We start from the raw sequence: 10,180 nt of genomic DNA on the forward strand, positions 1-10,180 counted from the left end.
CACACACACACACACACACACACACACACACACACACACACACACACCATAGAAACCCTGGCATGGATGAGTTACCATAGCACTTCCCCAAAAACAGAGCTCGGTAGTATATCCATCATCCCTAAGTTTCGAATTCTATGACCTACATCTCTACTCTACTCCCTATCCCACAGGGATCAAACCCATCAATGCACAAAACTGGTCTGCCTCCATGATCCTGAACCCTGAAATTATCCAAGTTGATTTCAATCTCTTGTCCTTCCATTTCTCCCTCTACCTCGCTCCTCCCAAGGGTATCCTTTGCCTTCACTGTGACTTCTAGGCCTTCCATCCCTTTCTGTTCTACTAGTCCTCATTTCTGGCCTAACTTCAATCTTGACCATACAGTTAATCGGTTCAAGTATGTACTGTCTTTCATCTTTGAATGCCCTGTTCCCCTTGTTCTTCATGGATGCCACACCATGCCAATCTTCTACCCTGGGCCACACCCACTATTTGCTTCTATTCCTGAACTGCTGAATTACGTGTAGGACCATGCCAGGAGTGTGCTGACAAATGTAAACAACCAGATTTTAACCCCCCCTCCAAACTGTACACACAACTAATTGGGGGGGGGGGGGTAAAAACAGATGCTTTTTATTAACCAGTAGCAGGGAAAATAGAGTTGTGAACCTCTAGTATTAGTAAATGGAAGGAAAACTATTTTTTAAAAATAAAAACAGCAGTTGAGCTCTTAATGATTTTCAGCACTATTATTTATCTTCTATATATGACTGTGCTTGGCCATACAATATGTACATGCAAATATATGTTCTGGTCCTTGTTCAACCTCCTGTTCTACTTGAAAGCTTTAGATAAATTGGTTTCTTTGGGCTTCAGCTTTCCAAAATACAAATTGTGATAATTATTTAGCATCGGTAGCTTTCTAGCATGAGAAGAAACTCTGAAATTATTTAATCTCCTTTCCTCCCTTGGCCATCTCAGATGGATTAGATTCTTGAGAGAATGACATTTTAAAAGATCCCTCAATATCACACTCTGGTGGTTACAGCAGCCCTAATGCCAGAAAACTCCCATTTGTGGGGCACCTTTTTGGTTGCTAGTCATCTTACTTGGCTCTCAGTAGAGTCAGAAAAATCATCTAGTAATTATAACAATCAGTCAGCTATCACTGATTGAGTGCCTACCGCCACACAACACACTTTTAAGTTTAATGTGCATTATTAACAATTCTCTGTCACTTTTTTAAGTCTAGATAATCAACAAAACAATAAATCCACTCCTGATTTGTAGTTTTGGTCAGTCTCTTATGTGTAAATGCTCATACTGAAAATTTAATAATCCGCTCTGGAAAGCTGGTAGGAACTGGCCTTCCCCAATTCACTCTCTATCATACAACCTGAATCAGTTCTTATCAAACTTCTCCACTCTCCTCAAGCCCTCCAAGGCACCTCAACTTCCCTCCTCCTACAAATTCTCTAAGTTGACCTCATATCCTACTTTACTAAGAAAAAAGAGGTGGTGTAATGATAGCTAGCATTTATATAGAGCTTTAAAGTCTGCAAAACATCTCATTTGATCCTCACAAACACCCTGGGAGGTAGGTGTCATTATTATCCTCATTTTACATTTGAGGAAACTGAGGCAGACAGAGAGAAGATTTGAACTCAGGTCTTCCTGAGTACAGGTGCAGAGCTCTATTGACTATCACCTAATTGCCTCATAAGTATCATGAGCTCCATCTACTCCACAAAATCTCCCTTCACCTTTACTTGTCTTCTGCTCCTTGCCACAAGTCTAAGAGGATGAGGTGTCCTTCCACCTTGTTAATTTTTCTCCTTGGGCCTCTGATCCCATCTCCTCAGGGAATTACTCTTCCTCCTTTAATCATTCCCTATTTCTCTAGTTGTGAATCTTTCCTTGTTTACTGGATCTTTACCTGCTGTCTACAGACAATTTCTCTCTCATTCATCATCATCATCACCTTCATCTTCATTATAAGATGACCAGAACACTGTAAGCTCTCTATTTTTCATAAACTAACAAGATAAATTTATATATGACAAATATGGACCCCAAAACATCCTGGAAAATTCAACAAATTAACTTAAACATTATCAAAGATGAAACTGTTGCCCATAATCATTTGGACATAACATTTACATTGACTCATAAAAATTCAAGACCAACATTTTTAGGAGACCTCAAACCAAGCCAAATATTCATAACGTCATAATACTTAACACATTCTTTTTTTTTCACTCATTCATTCATTCATCTGGTAAAATGAAGAACTTTTAAAATATAGAGACCTATAAACAATATAAGCTTGCAGTTTCCAACAAAGAAATCCAAGCAATAAATAGCCATGTTTTTAAAATGTTCTACATTACTAACAACTAGAAAAATAAGCATTAAAACAACTCTGAAATTCCACCTCAAACTGCTCAGATTGACAAAGTTGACCCACAAAAAAGGAAAATAAGAAATGCTGGTAGAGCTGTGAGAAAATAGGTATAATAAAGCACTGTTGGTGGAGCTGTGAACTGGTCTACCCATTCAGAAATGCAACTTGGAACTATGCTCAAGAAGTTATTAAAATATGCATGCCCTTTAACCCAGTGATACCACCACTGTATCACAAAGAGATTAAAGAAAGAGGAAAAGGATCCATGTATACAAAAAATATCTCTAGCCATTCTTTTTGTGATTTTAAAAAGTTGGAAGTTCAAAGGAAAAAAAATTGGATGTCCATCAACTGAGGATGGTTGAACAAGTTATAGTATATGAATGTGATGAAATATCACTGTGCTATAAGAAATGATGAAAGGGGGCGGACAGGTAGAACAGCGAGTAAGAGCACCAGCTCCAGTGTCGGGATGACCTGGGGATCGAGTCTGGGCTCAGACACTTAGCACCCACCCAGAAACACCTGGCCATGTAACCTTGAGCAAGTTACTTAACCCCAATTGCTTAGGGGCGGCCAGGTGGCTCAGTGAGTAAGAGCACTGGCTCCAGTGTCGGGAGGGGGATCAAATCTGGGCTCAGATACTTAGCACCACACCCAGAAATAACTGGCCGTGTAACCTTGAGCAAGTTACTTAACCCCCATTGCTTTAAAAAAAAAAAAAAAAAAGAATGAAAGGAATGATTTCGGAGAAGACTTGTATGAACTGATTCAGAGTGAAATGAGCAAAACTATGAGAACAAGTTATATGATAACAATAATATTTAAAGACAAACAACTTTGAAAAATTAGGAACTCTGATTCCAGAGCACTCATAATGAAACATTCTCCTCACCTGTGGACAGAGAGGTAATTGACTCAGAGCGCAAGTTAAGACATATTATTTTTGGATATGGCTTAGATGGGAAGGAAGAGGAGGATTTGTTTTGCTTGGTTATACATGTTAGAGTTTTGTTTTTCTTGCTTTTTCAATGTATAGAGGGGAGAGCAGGGAAGAAGAGAAGGCAGATGAGTGCTGATTGAAAAAAATTAATTTTAAAAAGAGAAAAGAAGAAAAATATAGAGACATAGTAGAAGAAAGAAAAACCATGAAGACCATACTATTCACCACTGTTCTGTTTGCTACTAAAGTTGTCCCAAAAATGCTTTCAGTGAGCCTACAGATAAGATTACCTAACAATAGCAGGCATCTATATATCACTTTAAGGTTTGCAAAGCAATTTACAAATATCATCTCATTTGGTCTTCACAGCCTTGAGAGGTAAGTGTTATTATTATTATTATTCCCATTTTACAGATGAAGAAACTGAGTCAGCCAGAGCTTCAGTGACCTGCCAAGGATCACATATACTTTTATTCAATTAGAAAAAAGTATTCAGTTAATCCATCTGCCTAATAGTCCTCTGAACATTAAAGACAAAAGAACAGCACATAGCAACTGATCCTGGGACCATTTCTGTCTGAATTCCATAAAAAAAAAGATGAAAACAACATGGTTTTATTTCCTTTTGATCTGTTTCTTCTTCTACACCTGTCACTAATATGGAAATATGTATTACATAATAGCATATGTATAAACTATATCAAACTGCCTACCATTTTCTGAAGAGGGAAGGGGAAAGAGGGAGGGAAAAATTTGGAACTCAAAATTTTGTAAAAAATGAATGCTAAAAATTTTTAAATATGTAATTGGGGTAAAATACTATTTAAATTTTTAAAAATTATATGAGAACAAAGCAATAACAATAGCCAAGAGTGATACAGTGTTACAGTTTGTAGAGTGCTTTCTCTAGATGGCTGACTCTGCCATCCCCTCAAACTATCATCCTCCAGCTTTTTTCTCTTTCCCTGATAGGCTCCTAGAATGAGTCACCTCTGCAGGCTTCTGACACTTCACTTGTTCCCTTCACCACCTCTGGCTTCTAGTCCCTCCACTCTTCAGAAACAAGCTGCGTTATCAAAGGTCACCCAACGACTTCTTAATTGCTAAATCTTCCTCGTGCCCTTTTTTCAGTATTTCATAGCTAACTGCCTACCTTTTCTTTTGAAGTACTCTCCCCACCATTCACAGTTGTTACCTGCTCTCTCTGGCTTTCCTCCTAGCTGTCTGGGCATTTCTGCTCATTCATTTTTAGAAGATTGTTCATCTTTTGCATAGATATCCTCCAAGGCTCTAAGATGAGCTCACTTTTCTTCTTTTTTAACCACTCTCACCCTCGGGGATCTCATGTGCTTCTCATAGGTCCAGTTATTATCTCTATGTAGACTATTACTAAATCTCTTCAATAATAATAATTCACAGTGGCAGAGGGCTTTGAAGTTAGCAAAATCCCTTTCTTTACAGCTCTGGGAGGTAGGTGGCATGAGTGGCATTTTATAGATGAGGAAATTGAAGTTAAAAATATAGGTAGCATTTATATATAGTGTTTAAGGCTTGAAAAATGCTTTACAAATATCTCATTTGATCTTCACAACAATCCATAAGATAAGGTGCTATTATTCTTCCCATTTTATAGATGAGGAAACTGAGGCAAACAGAGGGTAAGTGATGTGCCATGGGTCACATGGTCTGTTACTGCCTGGACCAGGACTCTAAATGCCTGAAGGTCCTATTGGCACCTCAAACCCAACATGACTAAAACAGAACTTACCACTTTCCCTCCTACACCCTTCCTTCTTTCAAATCTTTCTCTTCAGGGCATGACTGGGATGAGGGCATCCTCCCAGTTGCCTGAATTTGTTAATCAGTTAATGATTATTCCTCTTATTCCTTATTATTCCTCTTCTGACTCTTCCCTCTCCTTATCACCAATCCTCCATCTAATCAATGGCCAAGTCCTATTGATTCTACTAGCATCACTTGCATTCATCCCCTTCTCTCCACCCCCACAGACATCTCCTTCCTTCAGTTCTTCATCATCACCCCCTTGGACTACAGAAGTAGTCTTCTAATTGGTCTCCCTGACTCCAATCTCTTCCCCTTTCCAACCCACCCTTCACACAGCTGCCTAAATAATCTTCCTAAGGCACATATCTGACCATGTTGCTAGCCTACTCACAAATCTTCAGTGGCTTTTTGTTGTCTTTAAGGTAAAATACAGACTCTTTAGGCCAACCTACCTTGCTAGCCTTATTTCATATTACTCTCCTTCATTCCATGGTCCAATCACACTAATCTACTAGCTGTTTCACTGACCTTCACATCACATTTCTTGCCTGAATTCAAAATGTCCCCCATCCCTGGAATGAACTCTCTCAGCATCTGTACTTTTTAGAATCCTTCTCCTGCCTTCAAGGCTCAGCCCAGGCACCACTTCCTTTGTGAAGTCTTCCCTGATCTCCAACCCCCTCCTCCACCTCCACATCTCCTTCACATTTTCCCAGAACACATTGTCTGATCTTTCCCTTTCCTCCTTGGTCAATGTCAGATTCCCTCCCTTGGATTCTAATTATCTGTATACTTGTTCTCTTCTTCAAGAGTACAGGAATTATTTGATGTTTGTCTTTAAATCCCCAGTGCCTAGCATAGTGTCTCCTGCCTAGAAATAGCTTAAAGATGTTTGCTGAATGAAAGCTTTTTGAATTTGACAGCCAGCTTTTAAAAAGATGCTAATTCCTGGTCCACCCAAACCAGAAACAACATCCTTTCACCTACTTCTGACACAATCCTCTATCAAAGTTTTATTAGCCTCAGGTAAAGCTCAAGGGACCAGAATAGAGGCATCTCATTACATAGCAAGGACATTTCAGTTCTATAGGACACTAGCAAAGGCAAGCTTTTCCAAGTGCAGTAATATAAATCAGATGCTAGGATAGATATTATTTCCTGCTTGTCTCCTCTACCTGGGGCCATCTCCAGTCATCCTGATCTATATCTCACCACTGGATCCAGATGGCTCCAGAGGAGAAAGTGAGTCTGGTGACCTTGCACAGCCGTCTCTCACTTAAATCCAATTCACTTGCAAATCATGGCCTCACCTCCCTGATGTCACAGTCCTCTTCTACAACTAAGGACAAGCCACAACAATCTTCTCTACCTATATTCTATAGCCATTCTCTATGTTCTCCTCCCTATTAACATTCGACAAAGATCCTCTTGCTGTTGATGTGGAAAATGATCTGGGGGAGTGACCACTCCATCTCAGAATTTCTTGTAAAGGAGAAAAAAGCCAGGCACAGTCTGACACACACACCCTAGATCCGGGGGAAAACAGCTCTTTCAAATGGCTCAGAGAAAGGATAAATCAGATCCCATGAATGAAAATTGTATAGGGAAGTCAGGCAGAACCATGGAATTACAGAATCCCAAGAGTTGGAAGGGATTGCAGAGATCAGGAGGCCTGGCCTACATCTTCTCTACAACCTACCTAACAAGGGGCCATCCAGCCTTTGCCTGAAGACATCTGGTGAGGAGCTCACTTCCTCTCAAGGCACCCCATTCCACTCTGGGATAGCAATAATAATCAGGAAGTTTGTCCTTTCTATTGAGCCCCAACCACTTCTTTGCAACTTCCATCCATTACTCCTAGAGGTGGGCTCAGTCATTAGAGCCCACCTCTCTGGTTAGACCCCTAAACTTGGAGTCAGGAAGACCAGAGTTCTAATTTGGCCTCTGACACTTATGACCATGTGACCCTGGGCAAATCCTTTGCCCTATGCCTGCCTCAGTTTCCTCATTTAAAAAATGAGGATAATGATGTCACTCCCCAAGATTGTTGTGATGATAAAATGTAAAAATAGTTTGCTTTGCAAACCTTAAAGCACTAATATAAGTGCCAACTATTATCAGTTCTGCTCTTTGGAGGCAAGCAGAAAAAAAAGTCTAATTTCATAGGACAGTCCTTAAAATACTGGAAGATAGCTGTCATGTACCCCCTAATTCTTTACTATCCTTTTTGCCTTTTTTTCTGTATGCTCTCCAGTTTATCAACACCCTTTGTAAAATAAAACACAATCTTCTATATGGTGACTGATTAGGGTAGATAGAGTACAGTGGGACCATCACCCCTCTAGTAATGGATATTATGTCTATCTTTATATAACCTAAGAAACTTTCAAAGATCAGCAATCATATCTTTTAGATTCTTCATTACATTAGGAGTAAGTTTGTCTGGGCCTGGTAACATGAATCCATCAAGGACAACAAGGCATTCTCTTATCATCTCTCTGCTTTATCTTGGGCATCAATTCTAGTAGCCATTCTTGTTCTGACCTTTCCCATCAGATCTTTGTCTTTCTCAGAGAAAAAAAAAAAGAAACAAAATCTGAATTGAGTTATTCTTCCTACTCTCTGTTGTCAGCATCATTCTATCCATTTGAGTATTAATAACCCTTTTTGTGGTAATAATGAGTTGATACCTAAGATAAATAAAGTGAATGTAAGAAAGTACCCAGTTGCCTTTGATGGGTTTAAGTCATTAAACCAAGGTGTATCCTAGGGTACTCATAGAACTGATCTGTGTGATTGTCTAGCCATTCTGTGATCTTTGAAAGATTATGAAGAAAGGGAAACTTGCTGGGGGTCTGAAGATTTGCAAATGTTTTCCTGATTGTCAAAAAAGGAAAGAAAATGTGCAGTTTAGAAACTATAGGTCAGTGACCTTGGTTTCAATTCCTGGCAAAATTCCAGAATATAACTTCTAGAAAAAGGAAGCAATGATCATAAAGTCAGCATGGCTTCATCAAGAACAGGTCATGCCAATCTAACTTTACTTGCTTTCTTTATTTTCCCTGACTGGGTAACTAAACAGGTAGGTTGGGGAAATATTGTAGACAAAAGATACCTAGATTTTAGAAGAATGCTGGATGCCTCTCAGTATTCTGTGGGACAAAATAAAATATTTACTAGATAATAGTACAGTTGTATAGATCCAGTGCCTGTTGGCCAGACCCAGAGAGCAGTCATTAATGGGTCAATGTCAATTTATTTAAAAGGTCTGCAGTGTCCTCTTGAAGAATTATGGGCTTAGCCCTAGGCTGTTAAACATTTTTACCCAAGACTAAGATAAAGGCAGAGCTAATACACATATCAAATTTGCAGATAACAAAAAGCTGGGAGGGATAGTTAAGATACTCAATGACAGGATTCAAAAAGAGATTCTGAGAAGAAACTTTCTGAAATGGATATTAATTCCAGCACTTGTTTACATTAAAACCCACTTATCATAAAAAAAAACCCATCACCAAACACTGGGCCTCATCTAATAAAAATGAAACTTAATAGGAATAAGGTTATATATTTGGGCCCCAAAAATCAACCTCAGAAATACAATTTGGGGGAAGTCTTGGTTAGAGAGTCTATTAGACAGATAAGACTTTTTCAAAAACATTTAAAAGTTTTAGTGGATTGAGAGCTCAATATGAGTTAACAAGGTGATGATATTCCACCCAAGAAAGCTTAATGTTGATTTCAGATGCCAATTAAGAGAACAGCAGTGCCCAGAACTAGGGAGGCAGGAGCACCTCTGTAATTGGTCTTGTTAGAGCATATCTAGAGGACCGTGTTCAGCTCTGGATATAGTTAATTCTAGTTAATAAATGGGCATTGTTAATTTGGGCACATCCTTAGGATGGCAACCACGATGCCATCGGAATATAAGGATCAGCTGTAGGAACTGGAGGATTTTTTTTTTTTAGCCTGGGAAAGAGAAGTCTGAGGATGATTATAGCAGCAATCTTGCAGCATTTGAAGGATTTACTGGACCACAGATGCATAGGTTTACAAGTGAAAGTCACTTTAATGGTTATTTAGTTCGACCCTTTTATTTTGTAGATGAGTATACCTAGGCCTTGACCAGTGATTTGTCTAAATTCTTAATGGCAAAGTCAGGTTCAAGACTAGGTTTACTAATTCCAAATTCAGGCCTCTTAATATCTGTTTAATTGAACGCACACATAATAGATGCTTTGAATAGTATTTGCTTTCGCCCTCCACTTCGTGCCGTCACTCCCCAAATACTGAAATGTCGATGAGATCCAGCAAGAGGACGACTACAGCTTTCCTTCCTGAGGCTGCTCAATAGGTGGGCTGGGTTAAAGCTAGAGTGATGGTTCTGGGGGGTTACCTGTAATTTGAGGCAGATGTAGTAGGAAAAGCAATCCCAGTGATGCCCCTAGCTTCACCATCACCTCTGGGAAAGCCCCTTTCCTTCAGGGTTTGTGCAGGAGTTGGGGTGAAGAGTTTGTCCCCGCTCACATCAGTCTCCTGGCTTCTCATCTAAAACCTCACTTTCTGCCAGGAACCCCTTCCCTTGTGTTAGTGATCTGTCCCGTGCAAATGCCCTTCGTCCACAGCTGTTTGTGCGGGGTCTCCCTGGTTAGACTGTGGGCTCCTTGAGGACAAGGGTTGCTTTTAGACGTTTATTTACTCGCCTCGCTGAGCCTGAGAAAGCAGCCAGCCAGGTCTCCTGCCAGCTGGCGAAGGCTAGGATGTGGGGGGCGGGGGCAGCTACATCCCGCTCACCTTCTCCCAAAGCCTCTTTCTGTTCTCCGTCCCTGCCTTCGCTCCAAAGCCCCACAGTTTCCTCCCTTAATCTCCCGCCCTCCCCCCGCAGGGCCTTAATCCCCCTCTTCTTTAGGCACCTATCTTCCAAAGTCCCTTCCCCACCCAGGGACTGTTAGAAAGGGGCGGGGCTCCAAGCAGAGGGAAAGCGAGTTCTCCCAGAGCCCGCGGGGCAGCCTTCAGACAAAGACATTCCACAGCCCCCGCCCCAG

General features: G+C 40.3%; 2 protein-coding genes across 2 annotated transcripts in view; both read left to right on the plus strand.

Annotated features, from left to right (window-relative positions):
- KPNA6 (karyopherin subunit alpha 6) overlaps positions 1-10,180 on the plus strand; it is a 387,231-nt gene that overhangs the window by 258,717 nt on the left and 118,334 nt on the right. The window lies entirely within an intron of this gene.
- The window catches only part of TMEM39B (transmembrane protein 39B), a 319,933-nt gene that overhangs the window by 258,717 nt on the left and 51,036 nt on the right, over positions 1-10,180 (plus strand). The window lies entirely within an intron of this gene.

The sequence above is a fragment of the Petaurus breviceps genome, unplaced genomic scaffold (assembly GCF_028583685.1).
Source record: "Petaurus breviceps papuanus isolate PSGF00001 unplaced genomic scaffold, PetGlider_PUasm1.0 90760, whole genome shotgun sequence".
Taxonomy (NCBI): Eukaryota; Metazoa; Chordata; class Mammalia; order Diprotodontia; family Petauridae; genus Petaurus; species Petaurus breviceps.